This window comes from Aristolochia californica, unplaced genomic scaffold (assembly GCF_029961685.1).
Source record: "Aristolochia californica isolate CCGP_79_NKW_82.1479 unplaced genomic scaffold, dmAriCali1.0.hap1 SCAF_6, whole genome shotgun sequence".
Taxonomy (NCBI): Eukaryota; Viridiplantae; Streptophyta; class Magnoliopsida; order Piperales; family Aristolochiaceae; genus Aristolochia; species Aristolochia californica.
This window is the reverse complement of record NW_027182257.1, coordinates 33578362-33599415: the sequence shown is the minus strand read 5'-3', so window position 1 is coordinate 33599415 and position 21054 is coordinate 33578362.

Here is a 21054-nt window from a genome sequence, read left to right as displayed (position 1 = left end):
TCTTCGTTTCTCATTCAATTCCCTGACCACCGCACTCAGCTTTTGTAGTCCACTTGTTGGAACGAGGTTCGCTTCTTTACAAAGTTTTCTGTGATGGAGTCACAAAGTCAGAGTTGTCGCTCTCGTTGTTTCGAGCTCTAAACCTCTCAAGCTTTCCACCGACACAAGACATCTATCTTGCTATCCTTGCATGGTTTTTCTTTCTGCTAGTGCTCTAGATCCCTGTAGATTACGCAAAACGAAGCAAAATCCTTTTTTCTGAGTTATGCTCCTACGGAGAATGGACCTTCAAAAAGGACTCGTTGGGGGTGGCACTTTTATAAAGAAGCTACTACCTGTAAAAGAAATTATAGGTATAGCTTCGTCAGTATTTCATATGTAAACTTTGTTATTAATTTCTAAGATCTATTAATGTTTAATGAGGTAATAATTTCTTAGCCATTTGCTTTTCAGTGCCTCTTATGCTATTTCTAGCTTGGTCTCACGTCCACCAAAATTAATATATATTAGGCAAGTTATAAAATAGGGTATATAACTATAATAACCATTACACTTAAGAATGTGTTTAGTCATACTCTCATACATAAGAAGTGCCTGGATACAACTAAAAACACAGTAGGAGAAAGAGCTATGACTTGGAAGGCACAGGCATCGATTGTTGAGCAATTTCATACAATAAACCATCATCGAATGAAACCTCTCAAGATGGAAACCTAGAAATAAGACTTCATTAATCATCCCTGATTTAAGGAGAACCTCAAACAATTTCCTACAATTTGAGTACATCTAAGTGGGAAGAACAACTACACTGAGTGCATCTAAATGGGAATAGGGAAGAAAGTGGAGCAAAAACTTCTGCTGATTATCCCATGAAAAATAACACTAATGAATCCAAATGAAAGGCTTCACAGCACAAGCCCTTGGCCAAACATAGTAAAGATGGAACAAAACACTAAATAGCCCCATGGAGAGATATCACATGAAATAAAGCCATCCTCTTCAGGATACCACCACCTCTCCCTTGCAAGTGTGGAGTGCATGATTGTGGGATTGCAAAGCACTTGACGATGTTAAATCACGAGGTGAGGAGCAACCACCTCCACCATTGTGAAGCTTTACTTCTCCTCCACTAGGGCAATGCACAATAGAAACCAAAAATGAAAATGAAAACAATAAAATCTAGTTATACAACTACAATCACACTAGTTGTTAAAATATTCAACATCGTGTGGATTATGTCAAAGTGGAAAAGAATCGATAACTTTCCCTGTTTTGGATGACTACAAAAATCTCTATTGCGGTCTTCAAAGCAACAATCAGACGACTCAAAAATGCACTGAGGAGCCTAGGGTAGCCTTCATCTTGGGGTGTGTGTGTGTGTGCGTGTGCAGGGAGGGGGTGAGGGGGGTGTAGTGGTTTTTAACTCTAAATGAAGCTATTACGTTCACTCATAAGTGTTTAGTGTTTATAACTAAGAGGTGAATCTAAAAATTTGTAACCTAATGGCATCTACAGCAGTAGAATTAATGGGTCAATGTCAACTAGGTATAGAGAGTTAGACCTACTAATGGATTTTTTAAGTAGCTACCAATCTGTTTCCAAGTTTTGAATGGTTTATAACTCAACAATGATTGCTTATTTTATAGTGGAGCTTAAAGCCTCTTAATTAGGAAAATATTATAGAAGTCAAGTTTAAAATAATACACGCAATTCTAGGTGATTCTACCACATTAATTCGTAGTTCAATTTACTCTCAGAAGATGATTTCAAAGTATGTGCATGTGAGATTTAAAAAGCTCAATAATCAAATTTTGAAAAGCTTTGAAAATGTCCCAAATTAAAGTCTAATTAAGTAAAATTACTCTTAATTTTTTTTTTTTTTTTTTTTGTGTTTCTATGATCACCACAGTTTGTACAAACTTATCTTAAATATTTTATGCATGTACTATTTGATTACATGGATTTCATCCAGTTAGCGATTATTAGGAGGTGACACGTCATATCAACACTATGTCCTGGAGTCTTATGCTCAAAATTTTGTTTGGGACAATAATACTGAAAATTGGGGTAGTTCACTTACACCTTTTGTAATTTTAGAAAACCACATATGTGGTGTTGGACATTGGACCATGCACTGACTTGATATCACATCATTTTACAATATTGGGCTCGTATACCACATAGGACAAGTGACCTCTTGATTAAATAATTGGGCCTTGAGACCATGAGCCCGATCACCTCCTGATTTCACTTTCTTTGATCTTAGGAATTAGCATGACTTTTATTGTGATTTGGAGTGGAAATGATTGCATAAAATGTTATTTGATGCATTTTGCCACTATGACGAATTTGTATTTTCTACAAAGCTGGGAGATTTTTATTCCAAGAGAAACTCATCTTAGGGCCAAAATCATAATTTTGAGAGAAATTATTAATTAGACTCAAAATTATTGATATTTTAATTCTCACGATTTTTTTTATAAATAATTATTTTAAAATTGTTTTTAACAACTATTTAAAAAATATCTTTATTTAAAACTATATGTTGTTATGGTCACGAATCTAACACAATGATTCGTAGGGAAGAAGAAGAGAAGAGAAGAATCAAGTTGAAGGGAAGCTTAAAAACTCTAGGTTTGTTAAGGAAAACGCACACTCCTGAACTTGGAAAACTCAAAACCCTATTTAACGTAAATTCAAACTTGCCTTTTTCCATTTGTTACACCCCTCAATAGTGTCCACGCTAACAAGGTTCAAGAGCACAAAATTACATATATGTCCCCTGTGGCACTTAACTTGAAAAGTAAATTAACTTAATCACTAAGTAACTAACTCAGCCACGTAGCATCTGCATGACTCGGCCTGCTATTGAGTTTATAACATTATACCCCCCTGGAGAAAGAGTTTGTCCTCAAGCTTAAAGGTAGGGATGCCTGCCAAAATGTCTCAACATCTTCCTAAGTAGCAGTTGGACGACACAAGCAGTGTAAGCGCTCCAATGTAACAGCCCGGGCAAAGAGATTGCGGTATCCGAAACTCTCCTCTGGTTTCCCCTGTTGGTAGAATTTTCCACCTAAGACAAAAAAAAAAAAAAATTTTTTGGGTGATAATCCAACACTGCCAACATCACTACCTGTTACAGACCACCATATGGTTAAGCAACCAAATAACAGTCTGAACTATCACCTGCTCCATTCTGGCAAGACCGTGACTGGCCAACAAGAGAGTCTAATTACAATTAAACTACCTTTGTCCCAATTACACCTAAACTCTAACACTTAAAGATAAGTCCTAACATAATTAAATAACCCAATATAAATAGAATACTAACATGACTAAAACACCTTTAAAATGAAACTCCTCTATGAGTCTTGCTTCCATAATAATTGTGGCTCTATTAGAATTCTTATTATGTAAGACTTCTTATGCCACCTCACGTGATCATGGTGGGTCCCATATCTTATGGACTTGGGCCCATCTTCCAACACTCTTGGATATGTGGGCATTCCTTGTTCTTATAGGCTTGGGCTCATCTTCCAACTCTCTTGAATATGTGGGCCTTCCTTGTTTGAGCGGGTTTGGGCCCATCTTCCAATACTCTCCATCAAGCTGGGGGTGAGAGAACATCATGAACTCCCAACTTGCTGCAAATGGTATATAGGATCTTCTCGTATAAAATGGCAGTCCTCCATATCTTCCAACACTTTCCCTCACGCCGGTGCTCTCTTCCATGAGGCCCAACATGCATAAGATAAGTGAAAGTAAAATCACTCCAAGCCATATGACATTGCTCCATACTCCAGTCATAACTCATGTTGGATGTAGGGCACACTTCTATCATTCGCAGGTAGTAGCACTTCTATCTTTCACAGGTAGTGGGTCTATACGCTGTGCTTAGAAGTGTAGTAAACCTCCTCCATTACGGTGTCCCTCCACAGGACAACGACTCTCAAGTAGTAAGAGTAATAAATGCCAATTAAGGGGGATAACATATACGTAGTAATAAGATCCTCCATCATAGTGTCCCAAACCCGAGCACTAACTCTCACAGGTAGAAATGGGTGATAAATGCCTGTCATTCACAAGACTACGATAAAAGACATGATACGTGATAAATGCATGGTATTCACAAGACGAAAATAAAAGACCCAAGGGTATATATATACATACTCAGTGGACTTAAAACACCCAACCATTATGGACTTAAACTCTCAACCGAAGCAACACGCAAGAGGTTGGCCCAAAGAAGTATGTGAGAGTCAAATAAAGGATGGTAGGAGTAATGTTGTCAAATAACCAATAGGTAATGGGTAAAAAGGAAGATAGGATGTTGAGGTCACCACTTCTTCAATAATAATGTCTTATCCAAGGAGACACATTAATTGCAGCTGAAATGGGCCTGAGCCCATATAACACAAACCAAAATAACAAAATCTTTGTAAAATGACCCATGCAATAATCCAATGCAAGTATCTGCACAAAATAATATGTTGACCAAGGAATATATTGCAAATACCTCAAAATAATAATCCAGCCGAAGAAATAGAATCGAGCCGAGCCAAGTCATGTATCACCAATAATTACCACAATTATTATTATGAGTCAGGATTCCTGATCATCAATTTTCTTTGCAAGAAAAAAAATTTCTTCTTAGATGAAAAAGCTTCATCTTTTGTGTTCCCCCTTTCTGGAATATTTTGGTCACATAAAACTTACCTCAACATATGGAATAAAATACCTCTTTCATGTACTTCTTCTACTTCTCCCCCTCAAGCCGGGAGGTAATGGCATGTTCCCAGCTTGAACCAAATAACATAGATGTAGTAACTGAAAAAGGGGTAAATGAGATATTTTCCTGATATAGTTGATCAATAACAGCAACTCAAAATTGATGCAAAACAATCAGCTTAAATTCAAATTTTTCAATGCAACAGGATACCAGTATGATCTTTGATTCTTCCAATGCGAATATATCCTTAAATATAGATAAGATTGACATGAAATTTTCTCCTTATGAAACTAGAATTAAATAAATTTCATCCAAGTATAAATTATCTTCATAAAATATACTTCTATTGAGATATATAATTTGATAGATTTTGGTCTCTATCGAACTATGTACTCTTTCTCTTTTTTCCAACATGACCATTAACGCTTCCAAGATCAATATCTCCATATAAAAAACTCATATCTAGAATTGGTTGAATAGGTAAGAAAATAGACTTACAAATATTTATTTTGATACATAATTCTCCATATAAACTCTCATTTTTTATAGCATAAAATAGTTCAGAAGTTGAAGCTTTCTACTGTTGCATGAATCTCTTTTGCAATCTGACCTTTGCTGCTTCTAATATCGATTTCTCTTTGTAGATAACTCCGATTGAAAAAAATTATTTTTCCTTGGCAATTAGTCTCGAATATCTTTTCGTCAATATATATTATATACAACATTAAAAGCTCAATATAGAGGTGAAACGTAAATCAAATAACGGGTATAGGGACTAAAAAAAGAGAAATACAAACTTAAACTGCCAAAGATAATAAATCAGAAAAGGATCACATTACCTCTGTGGGTTGACCGAGTCAACTTATAGAACATGCCCTGATACCATGTTGAATATATAAAAAAGAGAAATACTCAGTTGACTTATGTAATCAGAGTACATGAACCTCTATTTATAATATATGAAGGTAGTAGTGTCTAATTAAAGTCAAATCACCTTTGTCCCAATTACACCCAAACTCTAACACTTAAAGATAAGTCCTAGAATAATTAAATAACCCAATATAAATAGAAGACTAACATGACTAAAACACATTTAAATTGAAACTTCTCTATGAGACCTGCTTCCATAACAATTGTGGCTATGTTAGATTTCTTATTATGTAAGATTTCTTATGCCACCTCACGCAATCATGGTGGGTCCCATATCATATGGGCTTGGGCCCATGTTCCAACACTCTTGGATATGTGGGTCTTTCTTGGTCTTATGGGCTTGGGCTCATCTTCTAACATACTTGGATATGTGGTTCTTCCTTGGTCGTGTGGGCTTATGCCTATCTTCCAACACTCTTGAATATGTGGTCCTTCCTTGGTCGTGTAGGCTTGGGACTATCTTCCAATAGAGGTTATTAGCACCGTTGCCTATTTGACTAATAGAGGTCCTTCAACACCAATGGATTGCAAAATACCAGAAGAGATTTGAAGCAACAAAGAGGTAAACTTTTCTTTCTTAAAAGTTTTTGGTTGTGTTTTTTATATTCACATTGATTCTGTTGTTAGAAGTAAACTTGATGCTAAATCTAAAATATGTTTCATTATTGGCTATGGTGGTACCGAGTTTGGTTATCGCTTCTGGGATGACCAAAGTCGTAAGGTTATCAGGAGCAAGGACGTGATCTTTAATGAAGGTGCCTTGTATAAAGATAGGTTAAGAACAAAGTTTGAGAGCACAAGTCATGAAGCCAAGAAGTCTGAAGTGATTCAGTTGAGAGATCTTCTAGTTATTGAGATGAAGAATATTGCTCAGGAAGACCAGGAAAACATACCCCCAAAAGTAAATAAGAATATTCCTGTGATTGAACTCAAGAGATTTGTCAGAACTAGCAGACCACCACAGAGGTACTTCCCTGCACTATGTTGGAAAATGGGCCTAGGCTCATAAGACCAAAGAAGGCCGACACATCCAAGAGATATGGAATATGGGCTCAAAGCCCATAGACCAAAGAGAAGGCCCATATAGTGATGGCATAATTATAAATAAAGAGTTATCTCATAGAGATGGCATTGATGTAATTAGGTTTAGTTCTAGGGGTATTGTTGTAATATTATAGTTTTATCAATCTATAAATTGAGCTTAGGAGAAGGGTTAGTACAATAAGTCTATAACCTCTTCTTCCCCCTGTTTTCTCCAATGGGTTTATTTCTCTTTTTCTCCATGAGCTAAATCCATGGAGTACTGAAAATGAACATGGTATCAGAGTATTGATTTTCAAGACTTGTAGGTATGGTTCCAAATTTTTAGTTTTTTTCATGCCCTTTGTTTTGTTTGTTTTCTACCCTAATGAAACCCAATTTTCTTTTCAATTGTTGATTTTTTTCCAATGGCAGACAAATGTCATCTCCAGTAAAACAACTCGACATCATTAAAACTGTTAGAATATATGATGTAATTAGGATGGAACTGATGTAATTAGTTTACATTTTTTGTCTCTTCTTCACTCTTATTAGGGTGAAGGGAATACTTGTAATATTGGTAGTTTTGATACCTATAAATATACCCTATGGGGGAGGGTTTGGATGAAGTCCACAACCTCCTTCTCCCTCTTGCTTTCTCTCAATGTCTTTTTCTCCATGACCTAAATCATGGAGTCCTGAAAATTAACATGGTATCGGAGCTTTGATTTTCAGGATTCCGGCTATGGTTTTTAAGGTTTCATTCTCCTTATTTTTTGTTAGTTGTTGGATTTTTTTTTATTTTGTTGCTTGTGGTTTACTGTCAGTGTTGTCTTCTTTTGCTTTTTAATCTACACTTTCATCTTTGTTTCTTCACCTGTTTATTTTGGATGCTTCTCTTGTTTCTGTTCCTGTTAATTTTGGGAGTTATTTGCAGGAAGATTTGAATTGACGATATGGGAATTTGATGCTACTTATTATCTTCTCATGCTTGTTTCTTCTCTGGTGTTGCATCAGATCCACTTTGCTTAGAAACTAGCATCCAGAAAAATTCTGCTCCGTGATCCCTGGTTCATCGGATCTCAGCTGTCATGATCACTTATTGCTAGACCATTGTTGTCATTGTTATTATTTTTTGTTGTTGTTGTATCTTTCTTTTTGGCATCTTCTTTTGAAAACCAGTCCGGTGATTCTGCTGTTGATTATGAGTATGATGTAGCTTGATTAATTCCTATAATTCAGGCTTCAACACATTGCTTCTACTACTACTCATGGTATATCTATTGTTGTTGATCCAGCATGCTACCCACGACAGCTGTTGTTTCGCTTACAATCAAGCATATCTGCTAAAACTGTTATAGGATCTTGCTGATATTGACTTGCCATAGCAGAATCAATTTTTTGTCTATTTTATTTCTGAGTTGCAGGTTCATCGGTGTTTACATCCTGGGAGCATCGACGACAAACCAGCAAGCTCTCCACTTCGCAAGACAAAGACCTGCTGAATTAACAAGATTTTATACTATCTGGAAATTATCTCACTGGCACGTCTTCTCTGATCCAGAAATTTAATCAAAATAATCTTGAACTGTTGATTTCTCGGCTTATCTCACATCTACGTTTCATCACTGTGGGAAAGAAGAAAAATTTTAGCAAAATTAAATGTTTCCCTAAGTTAGGAAACATTTCATCGGCTCACTGGGTCTGCCCAAGTCTCGAACCGGACTATTTTTTCGAGTTAATCCGGGTCAACCCGGACTGTATCAACGTCTCTCTCGACGCTACCACCCGTTGCCATGAAAAACTGCAGTCACAGTCGACACTTTCTTTGCCGTCGTCGTCGCTCGCCTCGACGACCACAACACCGACCGTCCCAAGCCAGTCGATGTTGCAGCACAAACCCCCCTTATCAAGGGCTCTGCATCTACCAATTTTGATTCCTCGTTTGGCCAGGAGGTTGAGCAGGGGCTCTGTTTCCGTTTGAGGAAAATAATCTCGCGGATTTGCGAGAATCTTTGTCCCATTGCGGTTGTCGGAGAAGATGGCCCCAAACTCCACCAAGTCATCTTGCCACGACGCTGACTCTCTACAATCACTAGCACCACGGGGAGGAAGATGAAGATGTCTATGCTGGAAATTCTAATCACAATGCAATTCGGAAGAATAAATGAAGGATCAATCTTATTCAAAAATACATTGTTGGCTTATATAAGCCTTACACATAGATAAAATTAGAAAATAAACAACCCACTACTTACGGATCCTAAATAATAGGATCTATTGACCAGAGAAATTCAACTAAAAACTCTAACAACCCCAACAATTCCTCCCCTAAACTGATTGCAGTAATGCTTTCAATTTACTTGTGGTATCACACATACACTCATTGACTCACATAGCTTCAAGAACACATCCAACTTAAGTGGTTTTGTCATAATGTTTGCAACTTGTTCTTGTGTGACACAATGCTTCAATCCGGATGTACCATGCACGAGGGGCTTGTTTAAGGCCATACATGTTGAGTTCTTTTGCCAAGGATGATGTCACCCGACGTTCCCCTCTTGATTCCAGCATTGACAGTGATTAATTGAAGTGCGTATTCTTCCATTGAGCATCAGCTAGTTGCTGTTCAGCTCAGAGAGAAGAGCGAACAAAGTTGCTGATGATTTCCGTGAGAGAGATAGGATGATTCCATGAAGAGAATGGAGATGATGATGAATCGCATGAAGATAACCCGAGCATAAGGATGAGCTGATTTCTAATTTTTATCTACTATAGCTAAGACCTAAGTTTAAGAAAATTCTCTTCCTTTCTCGCATTCATTCATGCCCCTTTATAAAACAGGGGCATGCTTTAGAAATCCAGCGTCAAGAGACCTGGATTTCATACATATTACAAACCTGCCATGCTTTTCATGATTCCAGAAATATTACAAACCAGCCATTAAGTCAAAAAATAAAAAAAAAATCACACAAGTTACCCTCTTCTTCTATCAGCTACTCTTGATGCTATGGAGTCCATAACATCACCCCTCCTGGGAAAAGAGCTTGTCCTCAAGCTCAAAGGTGGGGTAAAGGGTCTGGAACTGCTCGAGGGGTTCCTATGAGGCGGGAAACAATTTGACTTCAGACCATCGGATGAGAAGCTCCCAGGAGTCGTGTGTGCGGCGAGCCTGCAATATTTGTCATGGGGAGGGAAACGTACACCCTTCAAGGAGTGGAGGCAAGGGCGTATGCAGCATGGGAGAGTCACCGCGAAAGGACCTCAAGAGAAAAACATGGAAGACATCATGTATGCTGGCGTCGGGGGGAAGCTGGAGACGATATGCAACACTGCCAATGCGAGCCAAGATTCTGAAAGGTCCATAATACCGAGGAGAAAGTTTGTGCCAAAGAGCTGCTGCAAGTGATCTCTGTCGGTAAGGCTGGAGGCGCAACCAAACGTAATCACCCTGAGCAAAAGAAAGGTCCATGTTGTGCTGGTCATAGTTGAGCTTCATAGTGGTCTGAGCTCACTGCAAATTCACCTTGACCTGTGCCAGCAATTGATCCCGCTCACCCAAGGCCTGGTCGAGCAGGGGGAGAAGAGACAAACCAGGTTCATAAGAAATGAGGCGGGGAGGGTCATGTCCGTAGACCACTCTAACAGGGGTAGTGCCCAGTGCTGTATGGTATGACATGTTGTAGCAATATCCTGCCTAGGCTAACTAGTGGACCCACCATTTAGGTTGATCCCCCATGAAGCACTGCAGATAGATCTCAAGAGTGCGGTTCACTACTTCAGTCTGCCCATCGGACTGAGGGTGGTATGCTGAAGAGAAGTTCAATTTGGTCCCTTGTAAGGAAAAGAGAGTTGTCCAGAAAGTACTTGCGAAGATAACGTCGCGGTCGCTGGTGATGGACTCGGGCAGGCCATGGAGGCGGACAATGTTATCCATGAAAATCTGGCTGACCTGGGTTGCTATATACGTGTGCGCCAAGGGCAGAAAGTGGCTGTATTTAGAGAAGCGGTCCACCACAACTAGAATAATCGCTTTGCCCAAAGATGTGGGAAGGCCTTCGATAAAATCCATGGAGAGATCGTCCTAGATCTGGGACGGTAGGTGGAGAGGCTGCAGCAAGCCTGCCGGGTGTAGGGATTCAACTTTGTTTCATTGGCAAACTTGGCAGGCTGCAACATACTCAACAACCATCCTTTTCATGCCCCGCCAATAGAAGTCCCGGCTAAGACGAAAATAAGTTTTATGTTGGCCCTCGTGAGTACCATCATGGATGGAAGAGAGAATGTTGGTGATGAGAGGGGACATGTGTGGCAGAAAAACACGGTTCTTGTAGAAGATGAGGTGGTCTTTAATGGTCCACCTTGCCCTACTCAATTTTCAGTAACAACTCAAAAAGCTCAGGATGTTGTTAGGTCTCACCTTGGACGGAGTTGAGCAAAAGAACCCGCGGCCGGCTGATAGCATGTAGCTGAGGTGCCAACAAGTCACGGTGGGACAGCGCATCTGCGCCTCGGTTGAGGTGGCCGGGAGTGTACTCCACTTTGAAATCAAACCCCATGAGTTTAGTGAGCCAATGTTGCTGCGGGGACGTCGGGAGGCGTTGCTCTAGTAGGTACTTTAAGCTACAATGGTCTATCCGGATCACAAAGTTCCGACCCCACAGGTAGGGCCGCCAATGTTGAATGGCCTTGGCCAAACTGATAGCATGCAACTGAGGTGTACAAGCTTCAAAAGAGCTTGTATGGTCTTAAAAAATCTCCAAGACAATCGTATAAAAATTTTGACGCCTTTATGAGTAGTGATGGTTTCTTGAGGTGTCAGGCGGATCATTGTTGTTGTGTGAAGATGTGCTATGACTGCTACATCATTCTATTTCTATATGTTAATGACATGTTGATAGTAGGTGCTTGCAAATAGGAAATAGATAAGTTGAAAAGGGAGTTGTCCAAGAAGTTTGCAATGAAGGATTTTGACAAAACAAATCCTTGGGATGAGGATTACTAGGGACATAGATGTCTTGAAACTGTCATACGAAGAATATGTGAAGAAGGTGCAGAGCAGATTCAACATGAACGATGCAAAACCAGCAAGTACTCCTTTGGCTAGTCACTTCAGGCTATCTAAGGAGCAGTCACCTTCTACAAAGCAGGAGCGAGCCTAAATGGCCAATGTGCCTGATGCTTCTGCTATTGGTAGTCTCATGTATGTCATTGTGTGCACTAGGCCAGACATGGCTCATGTAGTGGGAGTTGTGAGCAGATATACGATTAATCCAGGTAAACAACATTGGAAAGTAGTGAAGTGGATTCTCAGGTATTTGAGAGGCACTGCAGACTCAACCATATGTTTCAGAAAGTCAGACTTGGGATTACAGGGTTATGTATACACATTAGGTGGTAGGAAGAGTACCACTAGATATGTATACACATTGGGTGGTACAACTGTTATTTTTGGGTCTCTAAGTTGTAGAAGATAGTTGTTCTTCCCACAATTGAGGCAGAATATGTCGCCATGACCAAAACCAGCAAATAGATGGTATGGCTGCAGTCTTTTTGGGAAGAATTACTTCTCAAGCATGGGAAGAATGTGTTGTATTGTGACAATTAGAGTGTTATTCATTTAACAAAGAATCTTGTTTATCATGCCAGAACAAAGCACATACAGGTGCATTATAACTTCATCAGATCGGCTCTGGAGGATGGAATCTTAGCACTTGAGAAGATTCATGGAAGTCAGAATCCGGCTGATATGTTGACAAAGACAGTTACGATTGAGAAACTAAAGTTGTGTGCAACTTCAATTGGACTTCTCTATGAGGATTGAGAAGCTATTGCCACTACAAAAGAGATATTGATGATGGATTAGTCTCCAAGTTGTAGATTGTTAAGTTGTGGAGCCTAATCAATGCCCTACGCTGAGTCGGTACGTTGTTCTACCTTCCCAGTAAGGTCGTCATGGGAGTCGGAAGGGGCAGAAAGCCCCCTTCTCGGGGGTATGGGGGTAGAGCCCCCGCTAGATGCATGATATATTGACTGTTGTTTCATTAAGGATAGTTTGAAGATTTCACACTTCTAATCCAGTTGCCCTAATTTTCTCTTTATATTTGGGGGTGCAGCTATTAGGGTTTTATCATCCAAGGAGCGTCAATTGCAGCCAAGAGAAGTTAGAGAAAAATGACACCTATAAGTATGTGCAATCTCTCTTGTAAACTATTTTATCTTCATAGTGGATTACACTAGCGGCAGAAGACATGACGTAGTCTCACCTTGAGGTGAACCTGTATAAATCTTGTTGTCTTTTTTGTGCTTGTTTTTTCCTTCTTCTACGTTTATTATTACTGCTCTCATTAGTTTGGAATTAGGGCATCCAATTCCTAACAAGTGTTTCATGAAAAAATAAAACACATTGAGATAGATTATCACTTTGTTCATGAAAAGTTGCAAGTCCTGTGATATCCACGTAGTACATCGCTTTCAAGAATCACCTAGCTGACAACTTTACGAAGGCCATTGCTAAAAACTCTCTATTTGGGACAGGTGTCAAACTGAGAATCTCTTAGGTTTTCTCACTTGATTGAGGGGAGTATTAAAGGAAATTGTGGCATTATATGTAATTAAGTGAGTGAGTGGCATGAGATGTTATTATCTAATAATTTAAGTTCCTTTCTTCTTTGCATTTACTTAATGAATAATTATTGATCAGGTAAGAAAATAATTAAAGACCCAATAATGTATACTAATTAACTGGCCAATTGAGCAAGAGTGTGTGTGTGTGTGTGGGGGGGGGGAGGGGGGGGGGGGGGGGGGCATCGAATTAGGACAAACTTCGTTGAGACATTAAAATAAGTATAAGGGCAATAATGTAGTAGAGTGGATAAATTATGACTAATTTGGGAAGAGAGATGCAGAGCCAGAGTATCAAGTATAAAATCTAATTTTTAAATAATTTAAAAAATATATTTTAAATAATTTCATTTTTATTATATGTGATCTCTTTATTTTTTTTATGAATTATTAAATATGGGATAAATAAAAAATATATTTAAAAAAAACTAATTTGTGAACGAAATAAATTTTTTTCTGGTAAAATTTTTTAAATAAAATCCGATACCAAATAAAAATATTTTTTATAAAATTTATTTTATTTTTTATTAGTAGAATCCTTTCCCTAGCTAGTAAAATTTTTGCTAGTAGAAGGTTCTGCTAGCCAAAATTTTACTTCTTCGTTGGGAAAGACTTTTACCAGCGGAAATTAGCCAGCTAAATTTCCACTAGCGTAAGGTTCTACAAGTGAAATTTTGACTTTTGACAACAAAAAAAAAACTCGCTATCAAAAGTCATTTTTATTGTTGTGCTCATTGGTTGGCATTAGAAAGTATCCGTTGATATCATAGGAAAAATTCAGGTCAATGTTTATTATAGAATTTCTAGAAAAGAGAAGTACTTCATTGATTTGTTGTAATTTGAGAACAATGAGTCTATATTTATAATAGAGGAAACAAGTAGAGTTAGATTATGATTAAACTACCCATGTCCAAGTTACACCCAAAGTCTAACACTTAAAAATAAGTTCTAGAACGATTAAACATCTAAAAATAATTAGAAGACTAACATAACTAAAACACGTTTAACTAAGACTCTTCTATGAAACTCCTTCCATGAGACTCATCTTAGACTCCAACATATTAATTTTGGCTCTGTGAGATTTCTTGTTGTGAAAGTCACGCAAGGCTCTTCCAAACCTACTCTTCGACACTCTCCCTTAAGTTGGAGTTTATAACTTTAGCTAGCAATGAAAGATTTTTGGTCTTCAATTTTCTTTGCTGAAATTTTTTTTTCATAAATGCAAAAAGTTTATCTTTTTTTCTCCCCCTTTCTTTAATATTTTGGTAAAATAAAAATTATAAAAATATGTGTTATAAAATACCTCTTTCTTGTATTTCTTCTTCTACTTCTCCTCCTCAAAGCAAGGGATAAAAACGCATAGAGAACCAACTTGGACAAAGCAAAATATGAGAGAATAAAATTACTCTTAGCTGTACAATAAAACTCCATATACAAATCAAAGTGGTCATAGTTTGAAACACACTCTACTCAATTTTAAAGGTAGAAAAAGGCCCAATTTTAGGGCACAACAAAGTGATTACTCACTTTTTTAGGGGAGCTCAAACAAAAAACACCTCTTGGGTGTAGAATAAAAAGACTTGATCAAAGCTAGATGTTGGGCACACCCTTATACTTGTAGGAAGTGGGTCAAGGTATTGCTCCAAAGTAATGAAAACACAAAATGATAAATAGAATAAATACTAGAGGAAAACAACTCAAATCAGAAGGAGGCAACCATGCAACACCCATACATCCAAATGAATTTAGAATGTGACCTTTTAAAATAAATAGGGGAGAATATAATGATAGAAATTATTAAATTTGACTAAGTATAAATTTTTTGGAGTGACCAAAATTTTTTAGAGTTAACAATGCGGAATATACACAACCAAGTAAAACAAACACAAAACTTGAAAACAACATCAAAGCAGGATATTGCATACCTTGAACAAGCACATCATGCAATGACTAACTCTAGAAAAAAAAATTTGATTTGAAGAGAAATTGGGCTAAAAAATAGGATTCTAGGAGAAAATAAAATTCAATTCACATAAATGCATGGAGAGATAGAAGAAGTGAAAAAAGAAAAAAAATGAGAGATTTTTGGCCGAAATGACCTTTGGTACGTTGGATGAAATGACCTTTGGTACTTCAAATATCCATACCTCCCACAATATAGCATAGAATTACAAATGGTTTGTGGCTTAAGAAACTAGACTCAAAGAAATTTAAATTTTTACCCTATTTGACATAAAAAAATTTGTTCTTTAATTTATTATGACCACTTGATTTTCGTCTTTATATAGCATGACCCATGTTGACTTCGATGAGAATATCTCCTTCCATATAAATCAAATTGATATGAAAGTTGATCCTTCTAAAAATAGGCTTCTATATTTTTCATTCAAGTATATTTTCTTCATAAAATATAATTCTTGTGAAAGAATCTAATAGATTTAGGACTATGCATTCTGGTCGAATTGAGTATTGTTTCTTCTTTGGCCAGAATGACCATTTACCTTTCTGATATTGATATCTTCCTCTAGAAAAACTCAGATTGAGAATTGGTTTAACAGGATATAAAATGGCTTTAAATATATTTATTTTGACATATATCTCTTCATATAAAGTCTTGTTCTTGATGGTATAAAATACCTAAAAAATTGAAGCTTTCTGTTGCTACTCAAACTTCTCTTGTTGTTTTAACTTTGCTGCTTCAAATATCATTTTCCCTTTGTAAAAAACTTCGACTGCCAAAATTATTTTTGTTTTAGACAAATATATCTCCATAAATATAAAAAAATTAATATAAAATACTTAGTATGAAGTGTGAACACCAAGGAAACAACAAGTACTAGGATAGGAAAAAATAAAAGGTAGAATACAAACCAAAACCAGTAGAGATGATATGCCAAAAAATTATCAGATTATCTCTGTGGGTTGACTTAGTCAACACACTGAACCCACTTGGATACCATGTTGAATTTTTTTAAAAGAGAAGTACTTCACTAACTTGTTGTAATTTGAGTACAGTGAGCTTCTATTTATAATAGAGGAAACAAGTAGAATCAAATTACAAGTAAACTACCCATGTCCCACTTACATCCAAAGTCTAACACTTAAATATAAGTCTTAGATTAATTAAATTACTAAACTTAATTAGAAGACTAACATAAAAAATACATTTAACTAAGACTCTTCTATGAGACCTCCTTCCATGAGACTCGTCTTAGACTCCACCATATTAAATTTGGTTCTATGAGACTTCTTGTTGTGAGAGTCATGAAAGAATCTTCCATACAGGCTCTTCAACAGTTATATAAATGTCATAGGCACACCAATATTAAGGGATTTACATAATCAGATTAGGTTAGCTCCCTTGATGATAGAAAGTCACTTCAAGATATTGCACCTCTCTTGGAGCTAACATGGTCACTTGGAGAAGCAAAAAAAATAGAGTGTGGTACCTCAATCGAGTGTTGAAGTAGAATATAGGGTCATAGCACATGCAATTAGTGAATTTTTGTAGCATAGGTCTCTAATAACATAACTTGGTTTCAAATAACCAAGCCTATGCAACTTTGTTTTCATAAGCAAGCAACTATTAATATTATTGCAGCCTATCCTGTCTTTCATGAAAAAATATAGCACATTGAAATTGATTGTCATTTTGTTCAAGAGAAGTTACAAGTTGGTTTCATATTTATGCAATATATTTCCTCCATATATCATCTAGCGGATATTTCTACAAAAGTCATTGCAGTGGGACCACTTGGTACTTCTTGAACAAAACTTGGTATATTTGATATTTTTGCACTAACTTGAGGGGGAGTGTTGAAGAAGCACTATATGTCATTCCTTTTAATTAAAAGATTGAAAAGAATACCTTTTAACTACTAAATGTTTTAAACACTTTTTGCACCAACTTAGGGTTTTTACTCTTGATTATAAATAAGACTTTACGGAGAGGAGATTATAATACTCAATCTCTCCATGTGTGGCTTCAAACCCTGTACCTCGTGTTATCTTCTTTCTCTCCTTCTAAGTTCCTTTCTCTCTTTTTTTCCTTCTCCTTCTTCTTACCTTTTCTTCAACTCAAGCCAAACTCATTCAAACATGAAACCTTAGAATTTAACATATGAGTCAAGCAAGAAAACTCAATGACCCAAATTCTAATAGCAAAAGTAATCAATTTATTTTAAAGTAAATAAGAAAAATTTCAGCATTAAAATCCAAGTCCAAACTCTAAAATTTAAAATAAGACAACAAATGTACTTCACTTTCTTGAAAATTTCAAATAAGACTTATTTTATTAAGCTTGTTGAATTTATGGAAAAGTGAAATACTTCATTGACATCAATAACTTGTTGTAATCAGAGTACATGAACCTCTATTTATAATAAAGGAAGGTAGTAGAGTCCGATTACAATAAAACTACCCTTGTCCCAATTACACCCAAACTCTAACTCTTAAAGATAAGTCTAAACATAATTAAATAACTCAATATTGATAAAAGACATACATAACTCAAACTAAAACTCTTCTTGGTTGTGACCCTAAGATAAAGATACTTTTGTGAGTTCTTCTTGATCTTCCAACTGATGTGATAAGGATGCCAGCTCATGGTCATCATGGTGGGTCCTACTTCTTATGAGCTTGGGCCCATCTTGTGGGCCTTCCTTGGTTGTGTGACCTATCTTATAATAATCTTAGATATGTGGGCCTTCCTTGGTCGTGTAGGCTTGATTTTATCTTTCAACACTCCCCCTCAAGTTGGGGGTGAGAGAACAACATGAACTCTCAGCTTACTGCAAATGATGTATAGAATATTTTTGTATAAAATGGCACATCTTCCAATATGCCTTCATCTTCCAATACTCCCCCTCACGTTGTTGCGTCCATCATTGAGGCCCTGCGGCATTATATAAGTGAGAGTAAAAATCACTCCTAGCCTGTAAGCCATTGCTTCATACTCTAGTCCTAATGCTGGATGTAGGGCACACTCCACTTCTATCGGTAGTGTGTCTATCGGCATTGCTCTAAAGTGTGTCCACCACCGTGTTCCTCCATAGGACAATGACTCTCAAATGGTAGGAGACATAAAAGCCATTACAGGGTGGGGGGATAACATAGATGTAATAATAAGTTCATCCATCATGAAATTCCAACCACAAATAATTTTGATCTTTTTGACAGGGATGAAGTTCCTCCATCATGGACTTCCAACACAAATAATGTTGATCTTTTTGACAGGGATGAAATTCCTCCGTCATGGACTTCCAACCAAAAATAATTTTGATCTTTTTGACGGGGATGAAGTTCCTTCGTCATGGACTCCCAACCACAAATAATTTTCATCTTTTTTTACGGGATAAAATAAATGATGACATGAGGCCACCTCTTCTTCAATAATAATATCCCAAAAGAGACATAATAGTTACAACTGAATATAACACGAACATCTTCCAACACATATAACACAAACCAAATAATAAACTTTGTAAAAGAACCCATAAAATAATCCAATATAAAAATTTCTTCTTAGATGCACAAGCTTCATCTTTTGTGCTCCCCTTTTCTTCAATATTTTGGTCACATAAACTCATCCACAATATATGGAATAAAATACATCTTTCTTGTACTTCTTGTACTTCTCCCCCTCAAGCTGGGAGGTAATGGCAGTGATCCCAGCTTGAACCAAATATCATAGATGTAGCAATAAGCTCATATAACATAGATTCATAGATAAGCCCTCCAAACAGAGAGGAGATATTTTCCTGATATATCAACTCAAAAAGTGACACAAACAATTGGAATAAATTCGGATTTTTCAATACAATAGAATACCAGGATGACCTTTGATTCTTCCAATGCGAATATATCTTTAAATATAGATCAGATTGACATGAAATTTTCTTCGTATGAAACTAGACTTAAATACCTTTCATAAAAGTATAACATCTCTTCATAAAATATAATTATGAGAAGATAAATAATCTTATAGATTTTGGTCTCTACCATCTGGCCGAACTAAATACTGTTTCTCCTATTTTTCTAGAATGACCATTGACTCTTCAAATATCAATATATCCTTATAATAAAATCATAACGAGAATTGGTTGAATAGGTAAGAAACTAGACTTACGTATCTTTCTTTTCATATATATTTATCCTTATAAATTCTCTTTCTTGATATCATAAAATACCTCAAAATTTGAAGATTTCTCCTACTTCTCAAACCTCTTTTTCAATATGACCTTTCCTACTTAAAATATCGATTTATATTTGTAACTAACTCAAATAAAAAATTGGTTCAATAGGTAAAATAATAGACTTACATATATTTCTTTTGATATATATTTCTCCATATAAAGTCTAGTTCTTGATATAAAAAAAATACCTCAGAATCGGAAGATTGCTGCTACTGCTCGAACCTTTTTTCAATCTGACCTTCTCTCATTCAAATATCAATATCTCTCTATAGATAACTCTGATTGGAACAAATAGATTTTCTTTGGAAATTAGACTCAAATATATTTCCTTCAATATATAATTTTAAATATAAAAAACTACGTATAGAGTTAAAAAATGCAAAGCAAACTATAGGTGTAGGGATTGAAAAAAATAACTACGAACATAGACTGAGGGTTTAGGGTTTAGAGAAAATATCATAGAACCTGCTCTGATACCATGTTGAATTTATGAAAAAGTGATATACTTCATTGACATCAATAACTTGTTGTAATCAGAGTACATGAACCTCTATTTATAATAGAGGAAGGTAGTAGAGTCCAATTACAATAAAACTACCCTTGTCCCAATTACACCCAAACTCTAACTCTTAAAGATAAGTCCTAACATAATTACATAACTCAATATTGATAAAAGACAAACATAACTCAAACTAAAACTCTTCTTGGTCGTGACCCTAAGATAAAGATACTTTTGTGAGTCCTTCTTGATCTTCCAACTGATGTGATAAGGATGCCAGCTCATGGTAATCATGGTGGGTCATATTTCTTATGGGCTTGGGCCCATCTTGTGGGCCTTCCTTAGTCGTGTGGCCCATCTTATAATAATCTTAGATATGTTGGCCTTCTTTGGTCGTGTAGGCTTGAGCTTATCTTTCAACAAAGCTCAAATGGTACAATGTAATTCAAATTAAGAACGAGAGCTTGAGAATTCTCAAAATCATTTTACGAAGTCTTCAACTGTTTTGGGGCAAGAAACCACTTTAATGAGAGAGGATTAACATTCAAAAAAATTAGTCATTTTTAAAAAAAAAAATACAATCATTTGTCCTCTAGTAAAACTGGATCAAAACATAACTCAAAAAAAAAAAAAAATAACACTTAAGCTCTTCATTTTCAGTTTGAAGAATTTAGGACTCCGTCATATTGATCTCAAGCCAATGAGGAAGAGAAGAAGAAGAAGAAGGAGAAGAAGAAGAAGAGAAAAAGAGAGAAAGGAGAGAGAGAGTTTAGACCTTAGCTACCAAGAGAAGGGAGAGAAGAGCTTGGACGAGTTTGAGAAGAGAGAAGAAAACTTAATTCTCTATCTCTTAGCCAAGGGCCTCCATTTATAGTTTTTTTAATGTATGTTACAATGAATACAATGCCCTTAGGGATACAATCTTTACAAAAGAAGAGACATAAATAGACATATAATTACATATTCATGTCAACTTTATTGGAAGTCTTCTTATTTACCAAGATGCCACCTCTTGGATGTGTGGGCTTGAACCCATCTTCTAATAGTCACCCTCAAGC